At 48.0% G+C, this 26,840-nt stretch overlaps 1 long non-coding RNA gene across 1 annotated transcript; it reads right to left on the reverse strand.

The window, feature by feature from the left end:
• Positions 1–6,232: 6,232 nt before the first annotated feature.
• LOC148052273 (uncharacterized) lies at positions 6,233–26,186 on the reverse strand. Its single transcript, XR_015698707.1, has 4 exons — positions 25,842–26,186; positions 23,991–24,101; positions 21,466–21,584; positions 6,233–6,364 (listed from the first exon to the last, which is right to left on the reverse strand). It is a non-coding gene; the product is annotated as an uncharacterized LOC148052273 (long non-coding RNA).
• Between the last annotated feature and the right edge of the window lie 654 nt (positions 26,187–26,840).

Genomic DNA, 26,840 nt, shown 5'->3' on the forward strand with positions numbered 1-26,840 from the left:
GCGAAGCAGGTGAGCACGGCGTGGCCACATATCGTGCTTTCTCGGAAATGCCCAGGCTTGAGCAGAAAAGGTGAGTGAAAAGTCCCAGTATTTTTCTGTGAAAGTTTCAGGACATGGTGGGGACTGCAGCTATGGGAGGGTGATGCTGCACCCTCTCTTTTGTACAGTGCTAAGCTATGCTCCGTTAGCATCCTGCCCAGCGCAGCAACTGCAGCCTGCCTCTATGGTTCTTAATTTTCTGGCCTCATATTTTCTCTGCTGCCTGGCAATGAGAGCCGGGTGCTGGGCTCTCTTCAGCCCTTCTTGACAGTCCCAGCTGTCCTCCTCTCTTTGTGGGGCATCTTTCTTCTTCCCCTCTCTACAAGCATTAACTGATTAATGATCCTCAGGAAGGTATTTGAGCAGCATCCTCTGTGTTGAGGTTTGCTGCAGGATCCATTCCCATGCACCTGCTGAAGAAGCCACCTTGTCCATCCTCCAAGGGCAGTGAGATGGGTACCACTGCCTCCCTGCACCCAGTGCCAGCAGCCCCTTGCCTCTGGGGGTCCCGACTGTCCCCAGCCCTGCCTCCCTCCCTGAGTGTGAGCAGTCTCTGGTAGTGGGGTCTCTGGCACTGCCTGGCTGTTCTGGGGAGCAGACGTTGTCCCTCTGCATTTGAAGCCATAGGTAAATCTCTTCCAGCAAGGAGAAAAAAATAATTTAGCAGCTCATCAGCTAGCTAACAGCTTGGGATGCAGATGATGCAAGACCACTCCTAATTAGCTGCTTTCCCATCTTCTCCGTTTGGAGATGGGTAAGGGGGAAATGTGATATTCCCTGAAAATGCCTGTCTGCAGTAGGGAGAGGTGGCATTTTTGCAAAGGCGGTTTGGGGATGCATCTATATTTAATGTCTAGATGTTGCTATGGAGAAGCTGGATAGAGGCCACTAGGAAACAGCACCTGGGTGAAAAGGGACCGTGGCCCCAGGGAGATGGTCCTGTGGGGCTTCCTGCTCACCCAGGTGCCTTGTGCTGGACACTGGGGTGGGCTGGACCACCAGGGCAGGGCTGCCCATGCAAGTGCGATGCAGGCTGGTGTCACCTCCCCTGCTGCCTCTCCAGAGAGGAGGGCTGTGGATGGGGGGCACTGAGCAGAGCGGACAGGCAGGCAGAGGAGCTGTCAGTGGGCCTGAGCATGGCAGCAGCGCCCATAGCAAGACCAGCACTGACAAGGAGCTGTACCTATGGCTGTCCCCTCTTCACGGTGTGCTTTTCTTTTTTTAAAAAAAAAAAAAAATCTCTGTCACTTAACAAGTGTTTTAGGCCTTTTGGGTTTTTCCCTGTGATTAAGTCTAACGAGAAGAGACAGCAGAGGATTTATTAGTATCTGCTTGCTGATTTCAGCTTTACCTCTGTTGTGACAGAAGATCTAATGCTGTTATTCCTGAGCAAGGACTTCATGCAATGTGACCGCAGCACTGATGGCAGAGCAGCATCCTAACCCTTTCCCGCCTGCCTCGCGAGGCAGGCTGCGCTGGCGTGGCTAGCGAAGTACTGAGTGGGGGGAAAAATAAAGCGGCAGCAGAAATTGGGATGGAGGGAAATGTTATCTGAACCTTGACAGCATTGCCATGGTAACGGGGGACCTGCCAGCAAATGCTGCAGGCTGGCACTGTGGGCAGCATGGCACGCTGTTATCCGGGCTGCAGAGGGCTGGTGGGATGGAGAGGCTGTGATTTCCCCAGGGGAAGCCAGCAGCAGCATTGGGAAGATGCTCCGGGAGGCAATGGCAGGGTGAGAGGCATCTCTGGGAAACGACGGTCCCTTGGGCAGAGTCTGGCCTCCTCTGTGTCCCCTCCTGTCTTGCTTCGCATCCACACTGCTGCGCTAACAAGGAGCCAAAGCCTCGGCCGCAGCCCCAGTGCCGCTTCCAGACCAGCCTTGCAGCGCAGCCGCCTTTCTACCCAGCTGCTGCTTGACCACAAAGGCCACAATTAGTGAGGTTAGTCATGCTGGTGGGAAGCAGTGATTCCCCTTTGTGAAAAAACACCAAGGCTTGGGCTATGTTTTAATTCCCCCAAGGAGTGAAACCCAGACCTTCACACATTGCTCATCCAAACCAAAAAAATCCACTGGCCTGCAACACCCTCTGGGCAAGCACCCACAGCATTCATCCTGGCCAGAGGCGTTTACATCCCTGGCCAAAGCAGCTCCTGATCATCCTAATCCCCTTCCCCAGCCACCTGCCTGGCAGGCTTTGCTTGAAGGCAGAGACAGGCAGAGGAGACCTTGTCCCAGAAAGGCCGTGCAGTGCTCTGGTTCTTGCCCTGTTGATGGCTATGGCTGGGCTTCAGCTCTGAATGCAGCTCTGGGGGCCATCAGCTTGCTCCAGCACCCTATTGCCTTCCTGGGGCCAAACTGCTCTGTGGTGTAAGAGAGGGACAGCACGCATCAGGTCCCTTGGGGCAGTGCTGTTGGGATGGGAGCATGTTTGGCTGGAGGTATCCCAAGCAATGGGGCTGGTATGGGCAGTGGTGTTGGCTAGGAACAACCCCGCTGTCCTGGAGCTGCACCCTGAGGGCCTGGGAGCAGGGCTGCAAGCAGCAATTGATTTAACGATGCTGTGCTGTAATTACCAGCAGTGCATTTGCGCCCAGCCCTGCTGTGCTGTGGAGGGAGAAAGCACCCTTCCAGCTGCTGCCATCGGTCTCTCACATGGCTCTGGGGTGGAGGTGCTCTCTTTACAGCCATGTGAGAGGCAATATAGAAAAGACTAAGTAAGAATAAACCAGGGTAAAAATAGTCCCATGTGTACCTGCTTTCTACAGGAAATTAAGGGAATTTTGACATTAAGCAAAAAATGAGAGTGAAGTTTACTCTCCCAGCTCACTCTCTGGAAGCCGGGGCCCGTCTCCGGCTGGGGGAGAAGTGCTTTGGTCTGGTATAGCCCCTGGAAGATGGACAGAAGCGGGCAACGTCAGCTGAATCAAGCGACTGTCGTTGCACATGGGGAGCTGCCCCAGCTGCACCCACACGCTCTGGGTTGATGTTCATGGCACAGAGGTGGGCTGCACAGGCACCTCCACCACTGTGGAGAGCCTGTCTGCGGGGCAGAGGGAGCAGCCCCCAGCTGGAGCTGGGGCTGGCAGGTCCTGGCATCGGCTGCACCACCAGGTAACTGCTTCTGTTTAAGAGACAAAGAGAGAAGCTCCAGTGAGAGCTGTCTCAGGCACCCCCGTGCAGCGCTGCTGGTCCCCGGTGCACCTGAGAGCATTCCCCACTGCTGTGGCTGTGGTGAAAGGCAGCTCATGGGCCCAACCTTGGGTGCAGTTTGCTCAAGTTCTGCTGTAGCTCCAGACAGCTGCAGGCTGAGCTTTGAAATCCAGCAAATGCTGCTCTGTCCTGAATACAGAGTTATTGCTCACCCAAATAGGGCAAGGTGGAAAAAAACTGCTATTAAGCTAAAAATCTGGGATGGTGTCTTGGGAGTTTCACATAGGAGGATGCCTAGTCTGGATTAAAGATGTCACAGGGTAGGGACTCCATCTCAGCCTGTGCTAATTCACAAAATATGTAAATGCACCTCTCCCCTCTGCGTTACTTCTTCCCTCTTTTGCAATTTCTCTTAGCTGCTGTAACCTTCCTTTTTGCCCAGCTAAGCTGTCCTGTGCTTGAACAATGCCTCTGGGCTGACCTAACTTTTTTGTATACAAAAATGAAACATACGGATTCATCCTCAATTGCACCAATGGGAAAAGAAAACATTAATGGTATTACAACGGCAACAGAACCCCACCTAGATTTGTACACAGCCCTGCTGCATTGGGAGACCCAGGCATACAAAGCTGGGCTGCGTGAGCCCTTGCCTGGGCTATAGGAGCTGCCAGCTGGGGCTGTGACCGCTGCACAAGGCTCATCTCTGCGTACTGACACCAGTAAGGCATTAAAAAAATCCAGGCAGAGTTCCCGTCTGAGATCCATGCAGGCTAGTTCTGCCAGGACTGCTGGTTTGCATTTTGCTTTTCCATATGTTGTTTCCTAGGTATTTTTATTACACAGCAATCCTCATAGGCCCAGATGGGCTGGGCAGTGAGTTGTGGGGATACCCTGAGTGTCCTAAATCACGGTCTTTCCCAATACAAGCTGTGGAGGAGCTCTTCTTGCCCTGGGTATGATGCAGATGCCTCCAACTTCTTCATAGGTACTTGGGTCCCATCGCAAGCCTGTTCGGTGGAAATCAATCAGATGCATTGAAGCTGGGGGAGCAACATTGGCCTCAACATGCCACACAGTGTACGATAATGATGCGTTAAAAGTATAGAAAGTGAAGACTCACTGGGGAAGCAGTGCTTCAACCTGGGGACTACAACCTTAGGTGGTTAGGTACAGCCCCCAGGCACTGGGATGGGGAAATGCCACAGAACAAGGGGTTTGCTGGGAGCGGGGGTGGATTTGGCTGGTTAAACTCAGTGAGAACAAACCCAAAACCAGAAAAGCAGCAACTGTGCCTTGTCCTGGCTCTTGTCCCAAGTAATGTGTCCATGGAAGGAGCCTCGTGTATGGCATTGGCTTTGGCTGATGCTGGAGAAGAATCATTCTCCTGTTCCCTCTACACAGTAGCTCCTGAGCAGACCTCTGCCACATGCTGAGAGCTGAGTGCTTGAGGCTAGCACCCCCCAAAGAAAAATGTAAAAAAATGAGTGAGATCTTGCAACAAGACAACCCCCTCAACTGCCCAGGAGCCCCCTTCTCCTTCCTGCAAAACCCTGGAGTATAGAGCAAGGGCCAGGTGTCATCGTGCTCAAGTTTAACAGGAGTGCCTCCAGCTGAGATTTTCAAGACCTTTTTGATATGCTGATTCCCACAGGACCAGATGCAACAGTGCCAGCTGGCTCTAGGGCAGAATAACCCTTGGGCAGTTTTGGTGGGCTCAGGAAATCAATTCCAGCCAGCAACAGAGAGTGTTAAACACCCATGCTGAGCCCTTCAAGGGCAAATGTGTGCAAGGGCAGTGCTCCCATTAATCAGAGGTGGGAAGGAATGTTAGCTGGGAGCAGGTGAGTGCAGAGGATCCTCCCGGCTTTGTGCGTGGGCAAAGCTGACTCCTGGGAAGGGTGACAGTCTCTTTTTATTGTCTGAGTACCGAATGAAATGGACTTTTCTCTGCCACCTCCTTGCTCAACAGAGGGCAGGAGTTGAGACTTAAATCTGCACCTTTGTGGCTCCCCTGGTAAATTCTCCAGTCTGTTGCACAAAACAGGGCTAAAAGATTGGCTGAGACTCATTCATCCATTTGACTCTTGCTCTTTCAAAGGCCTAGACTTAACATCCAGTTGTCTTTGTATTTAACTCTGCAGTCTGGCGGGGCAAGATTGGGCAGTGGTCCTGGGAAAGCAGATTTTGGCTTGTTGTTGCAGTGATGCTTGTGCTGTGACAGCAGGAGGCTGAGGGCTGTGTCTCAGTGGTGCAGCTGGCCATGTCAAGCTGTATTGCAGCAGGCAGATCAGATGCAATGGGAGGCACTGGATCTCTCGGTATGCAGTTATCCACCACTGTACCATTCAAAAGACAAGTCTCCCCAGATAAGCATAAGGAACAAGGAACCTGCCTGGGATTTGCCACAGACCTTGGAGCTGATGAATGTCAGAAACCAAGCTATTGAAACTCATCTGCACCCTGTTACAGCAAAAAACCAAGACAACAGTGGCAAGACCAAGAGACTTATAAGAAGTCAATTTATTACATGCCTTATCTTATTCTCCCAGACCCTCTTCATTTCCTGTGTCCAGAGAGAAAAGAAAGCAAACCAAGGGGAACACATTAACAGTGCACAACAGCAAAGCAACCCTTTCTGATGGCTTCCATGGACTAAGTCTGAGCAAACTACTTTTCTAATTATGGCCTCTGTCTAGACGGATCCCAGACAAATTGTAAGTGTGAAAGCCAAAAGAGACCATGATTAGATCTGATCTTTTTGGGTGCCGCTGCCTGCAGTATCTCATCTTGTTACGGGTCATCTTGAGCTGGCCTGTGCTGACACATCCGTAGGAGTGTTTGATGACTATGGGGACATTGTAATGGGAGCAGAGATACCCTGGGCTTCCCTCTCTGTTTCTTGCTTTTTCTTCTAACTGGAAACCAGCATGGCCTGTAGAAAGCAGGGAAGAAACATTACTCATTTACACTAGCCAGGCTTCTCATGCATGACACACAGAAGCGAAGAGACACTGAAGTCATGGTTGCCCTTCATGTGATCCACCTGTCTGAGACCTAATGGAAGTTTATGAAACCTTACTGGAGTCTGAATTCAAGTTTTTCCTCTTCGAATCTGTTCTTTATGGGCTTGGTTGCATTTCAGGAACTCAATAAAAACAATCCTTTAAACTGAAACAGAAGAAAAATGGTCATTACAACACATTCCTTTCCAGGCTGGCACATGTTAGAAATGTTCTTAATTAATAGCACGATGGGAAGAAAAATGAAAGGGAAATGTTAATGCAAGATCGTGGACAGATGTAGAGGAGGAGCCCCATGAAGGAAGATGTCCACAAAGTCTTTCCTACCACACAGCCTCCAAATTGTTCCCAGCAGAGGACTGTGGAGCCAAGGCCTAGCGAGATCAGCCCCCCTGCTGATCCAAGCTGTGGCAGGATGGGATACTTTCATGGTGCCAACATGTGAATGTAGAGTGAGGAAAGGACAAGAGCAGACAGTCTTGATTTAAATGGAGAAGCTGTGTGGTTGTCCTGGTGAATCTGCCAGGCTCACCTCCCTAATGAAAGGCATGTTTAGTTTCTGACTAAAACTTCAGTTCCCTTTGACTGAGTGAAATGGCATTTTGCAAAAGGAGAAAAAACAAATCACAGCATCTGAGAAGGCTTGGTACCTGCATTAGGCAACACGTGGCCAGCTGTTGTGAGATCCTGAGGTTGTGCTTGCTAAAAGGGACTTTCTGGGTCATCCTGGGTGGAGACAAGGTCTGGTGAAGTCCAGATGAGTTCATCTAGAGCCAGTTAACAGAACAGCCCTCAGCACACTGACCTCTCCATGCTGTTATACAAGGCTTTTCAAGGTCTACTAGGACAACCTATGTTTTTAGGCTGGAAAGGTTCTCCCCATCTCTGCTTTGCCTTACATGTGCAAAGGAGGGAGAAAAAATGGGGAAAAGACCCTTTGACACCTTGTAATTGCTGGACTTTTATTAGGACAAGCTTCCTTCTCAATGCAAAACACAGGGGTTTTTTTATGTGTCGTCTTTGTTTTGTTTGCTTGGAGAGAGCACTGGCACACACTCCAGGAAATTAGCTCTTAACTAAAAGCATTTATGTAATTGGGGAGGGAGGGGGAGGTGTGCGTGCACTGACTTTGGGGAAGTTGAGTCTACAAAAACAAACCTCGCTAACTACACTTGGTTCTGATTAAGGAAGATAAATCTGTCAGTGAGAGGCTAAATTTACCGAGAGTGTAACCTCCCACCCCTTGCCCCACCAGCGATGGTCAGGCTGCATTTATTTCTATTGGGCAAGCTCCAGAAAGCATTGGGAGGTGAAAAACAATCCCCAGAAATGTGAAAAATGTGGAATGAAGTGGGGGCGGCAGGAGAAAGAGTGGGGGGAGAGAAGATGGAGCAACCAATAGCAAAATGATGGATACAATTTCAGCTCTTTTGCTGCTTCCACAGCTGAAATCAGAAAGCCCAAGATGTGTGTGCTGAAAATGCAGTGAAGGGAATCCTTGCTCCCCTGCTATAGGTGGGATCCTTGCAATTGCAGAGCTGAAAGAGGCATCCTAAAGCTAAAATGCAAAGGGGTATGTGTCACCAAAGCCATCTTTGTGCTGGACTGTATGGTCAAGGTGTAGGAAGCCCTCTGCAGTCACCTGCTATGAGGCCAAAGCTGGCCTTGGACTCATAAGGCAGTGGCTGTGTTAGGCTCATCAGAAGATCTGAGGAGAATTGGAAGGACCAGGCAGCAGCAAATCTGAAGACACAAGGTGGATCTTGCAGTTGGCTGAGTAATGGTCTGGGTCCCAGGTGGGAGAGAGATGATTTTGCAGCAAGAGCTATGAGAGCTGCTTGTGAAGGGTATCTTCAGTACTGCTTACCCTCATCAGTGTCACCTGCAGGGCCCTTTTGTACAGGGACATAAGAGCTTGTGTCACATGCTGCTGGCCAGAGCAAGCTGCCTTTGGATGTATTAGCCTGCCCGCTGCCACCAGATGGTCCTAGCTGTGTGTGGCTTGAGACATGCGCCAAGGATGTCCGATTTACTGCTGACCAAGCTGGTTTTTTTTGTTTTCTCAACAGTTTGCTCTCTTTAAAGGCTAATTTACATCCTGTAAGGAGCTGCTTTTGGTCACACTTGGTGTTTCCTTTTGCAGTCAGAGGGATGTGTTTGGCCCTCCTAGGGAAGAGTTTTGTGAGCAGAGATTCCCACCTGCAGTAGGACTGATGAACCACAGCATGGCAATGGCACCTCACCCCCAAAATCATGTACACCATGATATCCCCAGCTCACATGGAGGGAAGGCTCCTGTAACCACCCACCCATGAGCTCACAAAGGTGCTTATCTACCTGTGCTACTATGGCAGTTGTCCCTTTGGTTAGCTTGTCAGGAAATAAGCTGGTTATCTCCTGGATGAAAGTAGCTAGGACCAAAGCTTTCTGACAGACTGATGAGGGACAGCATGGCATCCATAGCACATGCTTCCCATCCATATGACCTCTCCAGCAGGGACAGACCTGCTGAGGCTAATATCTCCAGGACGCCATCACTGATGGCTCACGGACTCCAATCTGCTGTGTGTGGGCACTGGAAAGGACACCATGCATCCAGAGCGATCTTTAGCATGCAAGAGACGTATGTATGGTTGAGATTTGGCTAGCAACTCAAATCTGTCATTGTTTTCGATTAGTCAATGTCACTGACATCCATTGGCCATGAACCAGAACACAGGCCTGCTTGGTTCAGGGTTTTAGCCTTCTATAGCAACGCTTTTTGTGGAAGAAGTGCTGGGAGAGGGGAAGAAACTTGCTCACGTGGCCATTGGCAAACAGAGACCTCTCACTTCCAAGCTTGCTCTTGGAATTGTTTGAACTGCCTGATCCCTTCTGAGTCTTGGGGATATCAGAGCCGAGAAAACCATACTGATACTAAAAGGAAGGCTTGGCTCCTGAAGAGCTTATCATGACTTGCTGAACTGCTATGGAACCTGGCTGGGTTTGATGATAGTCACATAGCAATGCGGCATCTAAAAAGCCACTGTTTTGTAGATGAAGCATGAGAAGCCCAAAGGAGATGTCAGAAAAACAAACAATGAACAGACCAAACAACGAATTGGGGCCAGATGCTCAGTTGGTGTAAAGCAGGGCAGTGCCATTGGATTTGCTGGAGCTGGGTGGACTTCTGCCAGGTGAGGATCTGACTCTGTTGTCAGAGCATCCCTGTGCTGCCTTGTTCTAGTAGCTTTGGCTCTTTCCAATGGTCTGTGAAATCTATACAAGAAGGACATGTTTTTTTAACACACTTTGCAGCTGCCAAAATAAACTCTCTCTAAGATACAGACAAAAAAGGCATTAACAATATTGGCATGTGCTCTGGCTGCTGAATTTCCTCTGACTATCCCTAGCTGGACCTTGATAAGCTTGATTTCTTTGTCACTTAACTCTACCTCCTCCTTAATGAGACTTCCACTGAAATGAGCTGGGCTGAATTCCCATCTGTGGGAGAGCAGGGTAGCTGCACTAGTTGATGTCCTTTAAGAAGCTAGTCCAGGGAGAACTGCTCCCATCCATGGCAAGTGCAGACCCTGCCTGAAAAGGAAGGCCTCCTGGAGCTCAGAAGCTTGCAGGAACACAGGCCACTCTGACTCACTTGGTGCACACTGTGCCTGTCCCTTTGAGGCCCTTCAAGTGCAAGGAAGAGGCAATATTCATCCCCAGCAGCAAGCCCAAGGGGTGGTGGCCACCTTACCCACCTTGGTCGTGAGCCAGAGATAGGGTTGGTTGGTGCATGTCTAACAGTCACCCATGCCTCTTGCCTAGCCCAAGTCAGAAGAGGAAGGCTGGTGTGTTTCTGTCTCTGACGATTATCATTTATCAATGCTCAGTGTGCAATAATATACCTGTCACCAGTTTCCCTCTTAAATTTTCCCTTCCACAATTTCATCTCCTCTTTTCATGTCCCCTGTCGAACTCTCAAAACATATAAGCTTTTACTATCAGTCTTCAAATAAGCTGACTTGGGTTTCTTGTTTTTGTTTCTCACACCAAAAAGCCTCTGTTCAGTTCCTCTGATTTTGCTGTTGGAGTTTTTAAAATGGGTTTGGGATAGATGAAGTAAATTCAGCTGATGCTCCAGAAAATATCTTGCATGCAATTACATAGCCACTTTTCTCTTTCCAGATGTGGCATCAGTAACAGACAGACTGGTAGGGACATTCGTTGGCTCCATTCTAGAGGAATCTTGTGTTTGTATTCTCTTTGGTGGGACAGCCTTTGCTGATACACAAGAAATGTTTTACATCTGGGCTGCTGTGAGGAGAGGAGCGATGGACTGTACATCTTTTCTGCATTTGTGTTTGTCTGCTTCAGTAGAGGATGCACCCAGAGCTCAGAGATGTTCCCTCGGGACATAGTTTCGGCAGCGTGATGAAGCTCAGAGATGGTTTTGAAGTGGGTCAAAGAGGCCAGATTAGGATTACAGTTTGGAGGAGTTTGTTGTGGTTTTTGGGAGGAAGGCCTCATTTAAAACGTAACAAGGAGGATATCCTGTCCCAGCCGTAGGGTATTTTTGCAGAGAGGATCTAAGCTGGGGTTTAGGTCTTTTAGGTCAGGCTGGCTGAGACATGGGGGCGAGCCTGCACCCTTCTGCTTCTGTGTATTTTGGGGAGAGAGGGGGAGGAGGTTTCTTTAAGTTAAAAAAGGGTGGGGACAATATACATGTACTTCCTTGTTTTCCCAGCCTCCCTGGCAAAAACCATTGCATTAACATGTGTGAAAATGATTTACAACCCGGCCTTTACTCACGTCTCCTCCAGGCAAGGCAAGGCAGCACGAGGGGGGGCGCAATTATCCCCTCCACCCCGCGGAATAACCGCTTTACAGTGAAGGCCCCCTGATTCATTGCAGGGAAAAAATACAGAGAGCTTTTAAAGGATTATTTAGCAAAAAGGCAGGAGGAAGGTGCTATGTTAGCTGATGCTGTGGTCTTGGCATGTCAGCCTGTCCAAAGGTACGAGGCAGGTGCTGGGCTGCGGCAGGGTTGCCTCACCCACACACGGCCTTGTGAGGTAACCTCAGCCCCACTGCCTCTCCCCAGGGATGCTGGCCTGAAAACTGCCAGGGGAAAATCAATACGAGGGATGGGGGAAGGAGAAGATGGTGGCGGGGTGTCCCTCTCTGGTGATCTTGCTTCCTGGTTGTCCAGAGGATGCAGGGAGATGGTTGTCTGTCTGGGTCCTCGTGGTCACCACCATGGAGGGGTGCTGGGCCTGGGGATGGTGGCCCATGCAGGGGCAGTGGGTAAGGGCTCTGCCTGTAGCCACCTCAGGGCCAGCAGCCTTCCTTTGCTCAAAATGACCGCTGCCTCTAGCAAGGTGAAGGTGCTGCTGCCGCTGCTGTCCCTGGAATGGAGCAGCTGCAGCCCTGCAACCCCTTACTGTGGCTGCCACCGCTGTGATTAAAAATAATTAATTGTGAGACTGTAAAAAAACCCAAACCAAAACAACCCCCGCATGCACATTTATTGCAATTATCCAACAATTTTGTAGCTGATGAAAATAATATAAGGGCTTGGGAAGAACTGTAAGATATATTCAAGTCTTCTGAATGTGTGCAAATGGGTTTTATTAGAACTGGATGTTTTAAAATATAATTACCCCTCTCTGCTATAAGGGCTCTGCCTGCGGAGGAGATTCCCAGAGGGTGGTGATGGCGGTGCTGCCGAGACGTGCTCTCACGTCCACTTCTGCAGCTTGCATGGGCCTGAACGTGGGCTCTTCAGCGTGATGCTTTGGCTGAGCGAAAGCCTCGGGTTAAATAGTTCAACCTCCCGTTGAAATATTTTGGTTTTCCTTTCTCGGGATTGGTGGGACTGGGTGTATGGTAAAACAGGTCATCCCCGTTAATTAAAACGGCGCCTGGACTCTTGGTGGGGTGCAAGGGCTCCCCAGGGCCAGTCCATGGTGTCAAAGCCTCAAAGAGCAGCCCAGAGCTTCACAACTCTGAAGCCTGGACAAAAACATTGTGGTCCAAGCTGACTGTGAGGGAGACCAACAGGGAACGGCATCTCTTCTGGGGCAGCCAGTGCCCTGAAATGGTTCCCCTGGGCAGGCCCTGGAGGGGAGGCTTTGCTCCCATCTCTTGTGCCAGCGTAGGAAGGAAGCTACGTTGCTTGACCTGTCACCTTCTGCAGCTTGTAGGGTGGCTTGTGTGGTCATCTCCCTCCCACTGTGCTTGAGGTGGCACTGTTCTCCACCCAGGGCATCCCTTTTATCTTTTCCAGGATGGAAACATTGACCTGAGTGAAAAATGTATGGTCATGCACATGTGCCTGGCATGTGCTGGATGCAAGAGTGTATGGTCCCATGTAGCCTTGAGCCAGCCAAGCTGGTGTTGGTATGGTGCATGGTAAGTCCCGTCTGAGTGGAGGACTGCTGGGAGCACAGCTGCGGTCCAGCTCTCCCACCACCTTGGCTTGCTGGCATGTTTCCCTGATAAATGAGCTGCTACATTGGGGAGCAGAGCAGGGAAGAGAAATTATTGCCCAGACCGCACACAACAGCTGTGATCTTGACGTGGGCTCCCTCAAGTCTGAGGCACTCTCTCTTTGTGGGGGAGAAGGTCTCACTTGGTAGGGGATCTGCAGTCTCCTCCCCTAGACCTCAAATCCCCCAGTGTGCTGGAAGAGAGGGTGCTCTCCTGCCGAGTTTGGCTCCATGATCAGCTGCGGGTCTCTACCCTGTGTTGGCTCTGAGATTTGGCCCTGGGCTGCTCTAGTTTCACTGCCATCTGAGTAGCCTTGCCCCTGGCAAAAGGGTGCAAGGGACAGCTTGCATCCCCAACGCTAATTTATTGTCCAAACCAATGGCAGGCATCTGCTGAGGGTAATGGGCAGGTAATTTTTCATGTCCATCTTAGACTGCATATGGATAAAATTAGAGAAAAGGGAAGACTGGAAAAGAAACAGACTGTTTCTGCAGGAACAAATGAGTGTATTGAAAGGGAAGGGGAGGGAGGAGAAACTCAGCCCTTTTCGCAGCTCCCTTGCAGATTGAATAAGATGTCCAGTGCCCCAAGTACCAAATGGTCTCAATTTGCTCCTGCGTCAAATAGAGCTAGTCCTCAGTTGGCTGGGGCCTTGGCAGGGCCATGAGGATGCGTTTCATAACAGCAGCTCATCAAGAAAAACAGCAGCATCATCAAAAACCTGTTGAAACTGTGCTATGCTCAGAACAGAAAACACATGCAAAGAGGGAAAACTCCCTCAATGAAAAAGCCAATGTAATTAGCCCTGACAAGCTCTGCAAACCAGAGGCAGCCAAGTGGTGGAAGAGGAGGGGAGAAATAACCCAATATCATTTTATAGGCGAACGTAAATGGGTCATTAGCTGTCTTCGAACAAAATGTTCCTTGATGGGGAAAGCAAGGGGACAGGCCTGGCTATAGGAAATATTGCGGAAAGCCTGGCAGAGCTTCCTGTGAAACAAGCTTTCGTGAGATGCTAGATGAAAAGATTGCGCTGCTTTCTCTTGTTGCAAGGAGAGCTCCTAGGATTTTTGCCTTCAAGCTAGGGTTAGGGTGGCAGGGCACAGGCACTTGGACATCCTGCCTGACTGTCAAGGTAAAGGGGGACTGCTCTCAAAGTCAACTCTGAGCCGTTCCACATCATCTTCTCCATCAGTAGAAGTATTGACCTGCTCTAGGGTCTCCTGAATAGATATGACTAACTGCAAGCTGAAGGTCCTCCTGCTTAGAACTTTGCTGTGCTTGGTGCTGCACGGTTGTCATACAGAGTCCTCTCCTGATGTTAGAGCTCAGCTGGAGCAATGGAGTAGTGAGAGCAGCTGGTATAAAGCTAGATCAGTGGTAACAAAAGAGGGGGGATGCATGCAAACCCAATGCATGCTTGCCTGGACTCTGAATCAAAAAACACCTAAATCAATGGTACCTGATCCTGTCCTGCTGTCCTTGCCACCCACAGCTCTTCCCTTCTCCAGTGGAGGCTGGACAGGAGTGCTATAGCATCCAGCTACTGTTTCTACAATCTAGCAAGGAAGAACCTTTGGGCTTTTTAGCTGAGACTAAATTCAATCCCTGCTGCTTATGGTCTTGACAGGGAGACTGACATTACCTTTTCACATTGATGACAATTATACCCTAGGAAGGGTGGCCTTGGTGAATTTTTCTTTTGCTTGTCTTGAGCCTCTCCCAGTCTCCCTTGATAATAAAGGCACATTCAGAAATGGTTTCAAAAGGGGGAACAAACTGGACTTGGTTGCTGCGGAGATAATCAGTCTGTTTGATACGTAACTATCCTGTGTGGCCATATCAAGGCCACTCAAGCCAGCATCTGAAGCCCTATATACTAGGAGCAGAGACATACCTAAGACTGCTGCATCCCTGAGCTTCCAGCTCAGCTTCCAGCTTCCAGCATCAGGATTTTGGGGAATGTCCAGGCCTGGAAGTTTCCATTAGATCCCAGTGTTTAACAGGCATTGTTAGATCTATTGTCTTCAAGTGAGTCTAATTCTTTTTGAGACCTCTTATATTCTTGAATCCCACAAAGTCCTGTGGCAATGAGTTCTGCTGTTTAACTGCGTGCTGAGAGAAAAAGATGTTTCCTTTTGCAGTGTTAAACCCATTGCCCGATCCTGCTGCTGCAGGTCCCTTAGGCCTTGGACTGTACAGAATAATGATCAGCTTTTGTATCCCTTCGTAGTTGTTTTTGGTTGTGACTGTCCTATACATTTTAGCTCCTTGTTCCCTTTCTGTTCATACCTTCTCCACATTTTTCCTGTGCATGTTGAAGAACAGCATCCTGGTAGTACTTGGTTGATCACCGTTGCAAAACCCACTTTTTTTTTCACACTTTGTTTTCTGTTGTCTCCTTCCTTTTGTGAGGACCTTAATTTAGTTAATTTAAAAGCCTTTGAGGGATCTTGTCAAAAGGTATTCTGAAAATATAACACAATACATTGCACTTCTTGCATCTTCCACTCTGCTCTCTTGCAGTTCCTCCTGTCTAGCTTGGCATAAACTACTTGTAGCACCCAGGATTTCTCCTGAAGCTCTCTTCAGTTGTTGCATTTCCCACTTTAGATTTTTTTTGATCCAACCTGAGCAGCACTTACGATTTTCATGTTTGGGCTCTATCAGAGCTCCTAAGTGAATTATAGCCTGATCCTGGCAGCTGATTTTTATTATCCATATCTTGGCTTCAGACAGTTCAGGTCTCTTGTGACCTCTTTAAAATGAACACAGACTGCAATTAGGTTTTCTATGCTGGTCTTATTTTCATGGGTGTGTTTAACAATGAAGTGTGTCATGCGCAAGTATATGATGTGAGTGGGGTGTTGGAGCACAGCTAGCAAAAACAAGTGTTTTTCTTAAGCACTGAGTCCTTGTGTTTATTCGGATTGTTTGTTTCTGGTCTCCCCATGGAAGATCTGAAAGTTTCAGTTTACTTGCTCCACAAGAAGGGTGAAACAGCTGGATTCAGAAGATCAGTACCTCCTGCTCACTCTCTCTTAATAAAATTTTAATTGACTCCTAATACCCTATATCTTACTCTGCAGCATTGTCAACAGCCTATTTCCAAACAGCTGGCTGCATCTCTTGCTCTGAGAGAACCCACAGAGTGGGAGGAGGGGAGACCTCCCCTTTGTCATTGTGCAGGAATGCTGATGGATAGTTTTACTCTTACTAGAAATTCAAAATACTTCCACTTGCCTATTACAAATAACAGATTAGTTGCAGATACCAAGCATGCATTTCTCGGTTTGACAGTGAAGACTGTACCAGTACAAACACCCTTCTGAGTCCAACCTTGAAAGTAATCGAGTTGAAATTTGAACAATCGAGTTGCAAGTTTCCTGGGTACCTGCATTAGTGTCACTTTTGCTGGGGCCAGTGATGCACCCAGATGCTTCCTCACATCCAAAACTTTCTGGGACATCTCCTGTACTCCCCTATAGCAGGCTGCCACAGACAGACATTTTACAAACTGATGTGGCCTAAAGTCTCTGCTGGAACTTTCCAGGAACACAACCTGGATGAACAGAGTTGGCAGCAGTTCGTACCTACATGTGCAGTAGCCAGAAAATGAAGCCTTCTTTTCAAAGCAAAAACCCTCTGATATTTAGTGGAGCAAGAATTTCATTCCCGAGTTCCTACATTTTTTTAACAATGACTTTGAGGAAACTGAAAAACTGGCCCTGGGAGGTCCCAAGCTGACGCCACTGAGAGCAGTGGGAACTGAACAGCACTGCTGACACCACTGAGGTTGTCCAGGTCACACGCAGTCCATGTCCCACCTTGGCTGGCTGTTGGGGCTTAGCCCTTTAGAGGGCTGGGAACATCATGTTTAAGAGGCGACTCAGAGCAATCTAGCTTGAGTACTGCCTCTGGTGTATGCATTCACGGAAATCTTTGGGTGCAAGTATCGCTGTGATGGAGAGATCCTGCTGCTGAACTTGCTGTCATTGACCCAAGGCTAGGTGTTTGTAAAGGGGTCTGCGAGAATCAGGGGCCTGGATCCAATGGCAATTGAGAGGTATTTGGTGCATAACTCAGTTACGATCTCCTGTGAATGCCAGTGAAACTTCCCCTTCAAGTGTCCTCAGCAGAAAGGAGACCATCTAATATGTGCACAGAACTGCAACATGCTGGAGAAGTGTGTCTAGAGTCTTTGAAATCTTCTTTCACCTGCTTATCTGTCTGAGTCCTTGATGCTTAGAAATCTGATTTTAAACACAGTAGTTTAGTCCTACCTCAGATCTTTCTCTATGATTGGTTTTTGCCCGGTGGTAGTTTCTGTTGGACAGTGGACTGGGCTACTTGTTCTTCCCAGCTGTGTCTCTTGATGAAGGCTTGATTTGAAGATAGTGCTTCATAAACTTCTCCAGCTTAGAAAAATTAGAGAAAATTTTCATGGCCTTATTTCCCATGGGCCAGCTCAGTGTCCAGGGGACTAGAAGCAACAGCTGCGCACTTGCAGTTACGGGTGTCAAGAGACGCTTCATTTTCCAAAGCCAGCCCCTAGAAAAAGGGACCCTCAGAGCCATCCCCAGTGCAGGGAATAACCTTTAATTCTTCTCCCCATTTTCAGAAGGGACAAGAGCTGGAAGCTGGTTGCAAACAGCTACACTCAGCCTCCTCTAACCAGTTTGACACATCTAGGGACTGTGCTGCTAATTCAAGAGCGCTGTGGTCTGCTTTCTGCAGCATTTGTTCTCTGCTCCAGCTCCTCCTTCCCACCCCAGTTCTTCAGCCTTCTATGTGGTTTGCTCCATAGCTTACCAACTGGTTTTCCCATCCACTGACAGACAGCACATCCCAAGAAAAGAAAAAAGAAAAACAATGAAACGTGAACACTGTTGCAGCCAGGGCTCCTCTGTCAGGCAGGGAGTGTGTCAGAGCTCTGCGTAGCCCAGCAGCACGACTACGAGCCCTTCTGTGTCCCTGGTGTGAGCTTCCCAGTTGTCCCAGAAACACAACACTTTTGTCAGAGATTGTTTATTAGCTCCTCCATCTGGAACTGAAGCTGTTTGCTCTGAAGAAGAAGCCAGCAAGCTTCATGCTTGCTGTGTACGATGAACACATGCAGAAGGCCACGTCCCCTCCTGCCCTCCCAGTGATGCTCTGGTACGCTTCTGGGGACAGCAGTTCAGTGCCATGGGTTTGTGCTTCTTCAGGCAAAACTTCTTGAATAATGAATAGTCAATGAGAGGCCTGGCTGAAATGATAGGTCGTTTGGTTTATTGAAAATAAACAATATAAACTGCACAGATATATTTACAGTGATGAGCTGCTGCTTTTAAGTGGGCTCTGTTTCTCTTAGATTTCCTTCTTAGCCTTTCATTTCTTCTTCCCTGGAGACTTTTAATGCCTGCAAACAGGTCTCAGTTAGTTGTTTTCATGCTCTGTCCTGAGCCATGGCAGAGTCACTGGTCTCTCTTTATCTTTCCTACCATGTTCTTCTCATAACTCATGGAAGGAGTCTGTTGCTTCCTATGGTGCTGGTGAAATGCTGAACCATCTATCTCCTTCTTCCAGCTCATGCAGAATGAGGTGTCTTCCCATTCTCTGGGTGGGAGGTTCAGTGAAACAGCTTTGGATAGTATGTTCAGATGCTACGCACGCTACTGCCACAGTGTGGAATGGGTTTGGGGGAGATGATTGTAATGGGCTAAAGAAACCATTGGCCAGCTTCTTAATGCTTGTTTTTTTGACCCAACCTTTTTCCTCATCTAGAGTTGAGGGTTTGGGTAGGATTTGTATCACATACGTACTCTAGCCGTTTGATATTGACTGCACCTTGTTCTGAAGATCACTGAGAAAAGTTCAATTTAAAACACAATGGTGATATTTGGCTCCAAGTAAGAGCCTGCCCATTCTGATCTGAGGATTAGTCCGTTGATATTTTGTTCTAGCAGGGGAGGTTTCCATAATGCTATCCAGCTGAGCCTGCTTATACGGAGATATTGGCACATTGCTCTTTAGGCTATGAACTTCCAGGAATTTGTAGGTGGAAATCTGACTCGCTTGCATTATCAGAGCCTGATGATGGTAGTGGTGAATACAGAGTATACTGCTCAAGCTGTGCTCTGCTAGCATGGGAACCTCAAGTTTAATAACAGCTTTGGAGTCAACTAGAGAGCAGCTATTGTTCTTGGGGCTTTTTCACACATATATTACTTCAAGGTTTTCCCCTCCTTTCAGCTTAAGTACTTGGGGATAGAGGAATGAGGGAAGCAAGCTGCCAGTGCCTAATGCATGTTTCTTGGAGCAAATGTATTGGTTTATTTTGTTTTAAACAGCTTATTGCAAATGTGGAGCAGCTGTGGATTTTGTGATGACTTTTTTTTTGGAAACATGGGGTCATCTTCCTATAATTTCATAGCATGCTTGCTATAGAAAAATACCTAATATTGAAGAATTTCAAAGTAGTTAGACTCAACCATGTTGTTCACTTCCTGATCTATTAGAGTCTATTCAGTAAGCAGCCTGATGAGAAGGAATCTGGGGTTTCCTCCTCTTGCCCTTCCCTTCTGAGACTGAAATTAAGGCAGCCCACAGTTCCACGCATCAGATACATAAAGGGATTTAGGTATCTGACTCCTAGCTCTAAATATAGTCTGCCAGCCTATCTCCAGAGACATTCAATTTTCCCAGTGTCTTGTGCACTGTACAACAAGGCCTTTAGTTACACTTGAGTGCCCCCAGGATGCCTGATCTGGGCATCCCTACGCATCTTCTCTGAGGAAACTGGCCAGAGAGGATTTGGGGAGTTATGTAGTAGTGCTGTGATTCAGGTTTATGCACTCTTCTCCCTAAGAGAAGATGGCAGGATTGTTCCTCTTAGGACCATAACATCCTAACTGTGTGTGCTGCACAGCTTTGATATAAGGTCAAGGAGAGAGCAGAATTCAAGGGGTAACATGAAGTAGGTAGGGCTCCAGCTCTTTGGAGGGTGGCTAGCAAGGAGGTTTTTTGCTTGGTTTTACTAGAGGCATTTGTCAAGTAGGAGGTATTATTGCTGCTTGGGATAGGTGGCAGTGAATAATAATTTTATAGCACATAGTTTGCAAAGTGGTTGCTAGTGCCCTGTGAGGCTGAAGATGGCCTGGCAATTCATTTATGAAAGTTATCTCAATTAGTCCTGCAAAAGGTGGAGTACTGATTGCTTACCAATGCTGGGCAAACACTGTGATGGCCTATGGTAACCCCTGGAGGCAGGTGATGTGCTCACTGCCTGGTTATATATTCTCAACTGTTGTCCCTTGAGAGCTGAAACCCTCCAGTGGGGCTCTTCATTGCTGGGAGAATGGCAGAGTTCCCTGTGTCTGTGTCTGCCAGTCTCCTCACGGAGACCTGCTTTTAGCATAGCTCTGTTGCATGGTGGATGCAGACACCCCGCAACAAAGGAGCAGACCCTGAGTATTTTGAGGGAGGAAGATAATAAGCCAGTCTGGCACAGCGCTTTCATAAGCCTGGCAAGTCAACCCTGACAACATAAACAGCTCATCGGGGTGAAATGTTGCTTTCCAGTTTCAAAAATCTGCTGGCCAAGCTCTCTGCCAAAGCATGGCATGAATGAGGTGCCCTATATTTTCTTGATCTCCTGTTCTGCCCCTCTTCTGGATGCCCCGTCCCTGGAAGTGTTCAAGGCCAGGCTGGACAGGGCTTTGAGCAACCTGGTCTAGTGGCAGGTGTTCCTGCCCGTGGCAGGGGTGTTGGAACTAGATCCCTTCCAACCCAAACCATTCTATTAGTCTGCAAAAGGGAGATAACTACTAGCTTTGCAGGGCCGGCCCATGGTCTGTGGACCTGGGAGCCTCTGTGGTCGGTATGCTCTGCAGGCAGAGCTGCCCTGAGCACAGGAGATGTGGGAGCCCTCCCTCAGCCACACAGCACTTCTCAAAGCTGTTTCCCTAAAGGAACTTGAATGGGAGTTGAAGCCACAGCTGCCGCAACAGCAGCCCCGACAGAGCCCCAGACTCATCTCCAAATGCCTCCTGCAAGGATCCTCCAGGGACTTGCGCAAGATCTGCTGGGGAGGAGGGGGAACTGGGCAGTTTGCTTCCCGGGGTTAATGTCAGCCTTTACAAATCCTCTGCGACCCCCAGCTCCGCTGTGTGCATCCAGGCTTTCAGCTCTGAAGTTTGGGAATGCTGGCCTCTGACTTTTGACCTCCCACACAACTCTAATTCCAAGAAGCAATGCCCTAAATCTGCTTGCAATGACACCTCGCTGATTCCTACGGCATGACTTGTTAAAAGATCTGAATCTACTAATAGGAATTGGCCTGATAAAAGCGACTTTTTTTACCTCTCCACTTAGCAGCTATATGCAGCCCGGGGAATCTAGAAATTAAATTGGCTTTTTTTCAAGCCTCTTCTATGCAACAGAAATGGGACCCCTGCAGTGCTATGCAGTGTTTCCAATTATATTTTGGGGCATGTTGCTAATTTTTGGCAGACAGAGAGAAACAGGCCAGGCAAATGGCAGGTGGCAGGCTGTTTTCATATTTTACCAGGAGCATGGGGGAAGGGAGAGGGGAGAAGGAGCTGAGCTCTCTGCCAAGAAATGTGACCTTGTGCTAGTGTGAGCGGAACAGTTTTGGCACATGCCCAAGGATGGAGGGCTGGGCAGGGATGGCTGGGCCCGTTTACATCCCCTCCCGCTGGGAACACGCATGCATGCAAGCAGGACTAAAATAAACATGCTCAGGCAATGGCAGCCTCCAGGTCTGGACTTGGGCACCTCTTGGTCGTGCGTAGCTCCACCAGGACTAATCAGCATCACAGGGCACACTCGGGACGTCGGTGTCATCTGAGGAGTTGTGCTCCACCTCTCTGCTGTTACGTGTCTCTCTCCTCTGCCTTTGCCACATAGTCAGAAAAAAAAATTGGCTTTTGTTCATTCATTTATTCATAACACAGCTAATGGATTCAAGATGGCACTGTCTCCGGAGGGCCTGGATGATTTTTCAAAGCTATTACACAATCTGCATCTATGCGCATGCATATGTGGAGTGAGCGTATTAATAACCAGAAGCTAGTAACCCAGGATCTGCATATATTTCAGTGTGTCTTCCCCCCTTAGGACAGTGGCATGGTGACATGAATTTTAGGAGTCAGAAATGTTGCTGTGTTTGAAAACAGCAGTCAGAGCTGGTCTGTGTTCACATGGACCAGAAGCAGAGCGCCTGCCTCGCTCCAGTGATATGCCAGCCCAAGAGGACTCTGGGGGGAAAAGCACCAACACTTGGCATGGAGGTTTCAGGATGCTTAATTCAGAAAATAAATCCAAAAAACAAATTGTGAAAGCCATGAAAGAAGGTTCTAAGATATCTTATTCCAGGTCAATCTGAAGCTTTTCTTGGGCTGGGTTTACACTGAAGCTTGGGGGTATGAATTTTGTTATAATTGCTGGATTTTGTTATACAGCACTTAATTCACTGGAGAAAAACAGGAGTCTCTCCTTCTGAAAAAACTGAAATGAGAGACTAGAGATGGGAAAAGATTTTGCTGTAGAGGAAAAACATTGGCGAAGTGGGCGTGATGTTGCCAAGCATTTTGTTTTGGTGGAATTGCATGTTTTCTAGGGGACTGGACATACTGGAGGTTTATTTCAAGCTGTCTTTGCTGCTGTGTGCTTAGACCTATTGTTAGAGGCCTTCAGCAGATGGAGCGTCAGGGTGACAAAGAGTGTGAGCCCTCCACAGAGTGGCATGGGGTGAGTATGACTAGCCTTGTTTTCCTGTCTCAGCAGGACAAACACTTTGCAGCTCTCTGCTGGACCTTTTTGAACTGTTCTTGGAGGTCTACAGTGACTTGCAAAGCATTGATTTCCCAAGGGTGCATTCATCCATGCTCTGCCATTGAGGCACATCCCGTCCTAGCAGGTGCTGTTTTATTCTTTGTGGCAGTGGAGGTACCCCAGTAAGCACGATCTCAACATCTCAGCTCCACCCATCACTCTGCCTATGCAGACACTGACATTTTATCCTCAGCCTCCTTCTTCTGCTGCTGTTTTGCCGCAGGGACAAGCCCAGATATTTTTGGCACCAATGCTAATGCTCTTGAAATGTCTTTCAGCTGATAGCAAGCCAGCTAGTTAGGGACTTACAAGATCCTCAGTGACCTTATTTCAGAAGCAAATTGTCAGGGTTTCAACCTGTTAATTTGCTTTCTTGTAACCTGCCTGAAGGGCCTGGAAACTGGGGCCCTGGTCATCTTAAGTCTTGGCAGTGTGCTTTCAGGAGGATATGCTGCGTGAGGATGGAGGAATATTAGTAGTGGACTGTTCCACTGCTAATGGGAGTATGCTTAATAGATTGCAACCCTTATGTTAAACATTTTCTGATCACATGTCTGAAATGAGATGACAAGCAATTTGCCATTAGACCTTCTGTACAGTGATGGACTAAATCTAGCTCTCAGTTTCACTGGTGTAAGTTCAGAAATGCTCTATTGACTCCACCTGAGGGATGCTGGAGGAGAAGGTTCGTTTGATTCTTTTTTTATCAGTCCCCTGTAATCCATTTGCTGTCAGTGCTGAGAAGCAGTGTTGGGTTATATGGCCTGTGCATGGTCCTCCGAAGGGAAGTCAGTCCCTTTTCATGCTAGCATCTACCCTTAAAGAGCTGAAAACCTTGTGAAAATCCATGGCCCATCTACTCTGGCTTTGATCAGGCAGGTCTGGCATTTTACATCCACTCCATACTGTGGCAAATCATGCCTGTGACAGTGGCAAATACTACTTTTCATGAGACTTCTCACCTGCGGTTGCAGCACTGAATGAGAGGTGAATGCACTGCACTCAACACCATTGATGTAGTGACTGTCCTTGGTGTCCTGGGCAGGCATCTAGTCCCTCCTTTTTCCCCTGGGCAGGACCAAGTTTACATGAGGAGTTCCTGACAGGTCTCTGTGGAGACTCCATGCTCTTTCAGGGCATCATCACCCAGTGCGTTGTTGCCCTTCCCACTAAAGATTTTTCCTGAATGTTCAGCCTGGATTTTCTTTGCTGTCATTGTGCAAAGACACAGAATGCTTAATGATTACATCTGAATTAACCCTATAGCGATTACATCTGAATTAGCCCCAAGACAAGGTGCCTTTCACATGGTAACAGCAGTGCATGGTGGAAGGGGGAAAATGCCAAACGGTCTAGAAAAGGACTTCCAGACCTGTTGGGTCTGGTATATGGAGCCAAATGGTTCCTTAGGGATGGGGTAATCTAACCGCCCCCCCCCCCCCCCCCCCCCACACACACACATATACCTTGAGGTGTTGTGTTGGAGTTTGGGGCAATTGTTGCTTGATGTCTTCAACCTGCTGGTGTCAGAATGGTCCTGGTGGCCTTCAGAGCTGTTCTTCTCCCTCCCCTCCCCTCTGCAGTAATGGAGGGTTTAACATTATCAGTCTTTATTAGCATACATGGAGCACTGATGAACCTGATCCATCGCCTGCAGTACTTACCATCCTACGAGATCCTTTTGTGTGTAAGTTTTATCGCTAACCACATATTTACTTTGCTCTGATTCCAGAAATGGTAACCACTTATTTATAAAGTCTGTTTGATCCTGAGGGAAGGCTCACTGCCACATGCCACTGAAAGCTTTTCCTTATTTCACTTATCTGCACTGCTGTTGTTGGGAGGGCAGTTCTGTCCCAGCAATGAGGCCTGTTGCACATCTGGACAGCACAGAGATTGCTGGACAGGATCAGGCTGCCAGTCTGTCCTGTTTCCTGTCTCTGACAGTGACCAGGACTAGACTCTTTAAGACTATCCACCCCAAGAAAGCCAGATCCTTATTCCTAAGGAAAGTTATTCTAAATCCTGAAGCAAAGATGAAAAAGAGAAGTTCAGTGAACACTGAATTAATGTGAAGAGTGTTGTTAGCCCCGCGAATGGCCAGCACAATTTCAAATGTGCCTTGGGCTGAGACACATCCTTTATTTTCCTGCTCCACTTTGACGTTCAAAGATAAAGACCTAATACCTTGTTGTCTTCTACAAGCTGTCACAGTATGGTCTTTGCTCTTGAGGCCACTGGAATTCACTCGGTAACCTCAGGCATGCTTGAATCTCCAAAAATTCTCTGAATTCATTAGCTTGGCTGCCAAAACCCATGATGCTGCGCTCAGTCTCTGCTTCCCAGCATCTTAATCCCCCTCTTGCTTATTACTGGAGTGAACGTACCCAAATGTCAACACACTTACCCCAGTGCCTGTGACATGACCTGAAGCCTTGTGGCACAGTGGAGATGATTGTGTTACATTTTCCTCAGGGAGCTGTTCGTAATGTGCATGTAATATAAAGGGAAGGTGCTTTGAAATTATTTTGGGAGAAGCAGTATATACTCTCAATTCCTCCATCTAATGAAGATCTTCATAGACCTGTTAGGGTAGGATGTATAGTACCTCTTCCCCTGTTCCTATGACCTGCAAATCTTTAACAATTTTGCAAAATAAAATGGAAATTGGGTAACTCCCTACACACAGCCTTTTTTGTTTTGGTTTGGTTTTTTGTTTGTCAAACTGTGATTAAAAATACGAAAGCTTCAGCTCTGCTGTCTGTAAATTGTGTGCTTATGTTTACGTTGGCATTTGAACTAGAATCGAGTTGTCTTCATTATGAACCAAAACAAGGTAGGGGGGTAGGGAGGGGAATATACCCCTGGAATGATAATAGCTAAGCACTTGCACACTAATAAATTTAGGTGTTAATGTCTTGTTTTTGTGCTGTTTGGTTGCCATAGAGATGGGCTGCCTGAACTCATGGGTTTGTTGTGAGAAGTTCAATACACATTTATCAAATGGTCTGTTTCTCTAGTTACCTCTCTGCTTTCTCCCATGCCACAGAGCAAATGGGTTTGGAACTAGAGCCCTTCCACCCTCCGTGAGCTGAGGGCGAGGGGCTGCTGGGACAGAGGATCCAAGAAAACAGGGCTTGCTGCAGGATCTGCAGAGCTACTAAAATAGATGCAGGAAACATCAGGGAGCAGCACTGTTTACAGTGTAACCCTGCGAGGCTATTTTGGAAACTGCCATATGTATTTATAGAGTATATTCCATGAAAGGCTGCGAATCAATGTTAGTATGAACAGAACAAGCAAGGGGGAGCGCTTACCTCGCAAAGTGGCGCAGGTAGAGACTGAGATTTCTCCTCCTGCTCCATAAGGACCTGCAGCATAGATCCCCCCCGCAGTGGATCCACCAGGAAGAAAGCACGCCAGGGTAGATCTGCCTCACTTGCTGCATAAACTTGGTACACCTCTGATTTGCACTGCTTGCTTGTTCCTCCTGCCTGGGGCTCATCCAGGGCTAAAAACAGACCTCCGTGACTTGGGTCCTACCCTGCTGGGATGCTTGTGGTGAGGTGGTGCTTCTGAATTGGATGTTTCCATGTGATGACATCTGATGTTTAGCAGCAGGCCATTTGGAGAGCCCTTCTTGATTCTGGGAGTAAATTTATCTAATACTCAGGACAGATCATAGCTTTTTGGATTTGCTTTTAAAGGCCCAAAGAGATTGTTATCCTGTTCTATACATTGCAGGCCAAAGAATACCAGGACGATTGACTCCAAGATGTGTGCAAGGGGCATCTGGTTTCTGAGAATAAAACTTCTGCTGGAGGAGGAGGCATATGCCCCCATTTCATTCCTGCACAGAGTTTCCATTGTTCGGCTTAGCTGATGTACAGAATGTCTCATTAGAAAATCATGTTTGTGCACAGAACATTCACTATGAGCATTTTTCTTTTGATAGACTAAAAAATAAAATAAATAGGTGATTATTGTTTGGAACAATGACTTCCCTGTTCCCGTTTTGTGATAAATCTCATTTCAGCCTTGTTTACAAAGTAGTATTTTTACTTTAAGGTTGGAGTCTCTCTCTGTCAAATCATCCAGCTGCAAGCAGCCAAAAGAGGCCCTGACTCATTCATCTCTGCTGCAAAGGGAACGGCGTTCCAGGGAGTCATGGGGTGTTTCAGGAGAAGTGTGCACTGGGACTAGCACTGTGGCATGGGGAAGGCAATGGAGGAGGTGAAGGAACTGCTGCCAGGCAAGTGGCCTTTCAGGGAAGAGGAAACCAATGAGATGTTGCTTTTGTGGGTCTCTAACACCCA

This window comes from Nipponia nippon, unplaced genomic scaffold (genome assembly GCF_047370975.1).
Source record: "Nipponia nippon isolate SJK-2023a ecotype South Korea unplaced genomic scaffold, ASM4737097v1 scaffold_5, whole genome shotgun sequence".
Lineage (NCBI taxonomy): Eukaryota > Metazoa > Chordata > Aves > Pelecaniformes > Threskiornithidae > Nipponia > Nipponia nippon.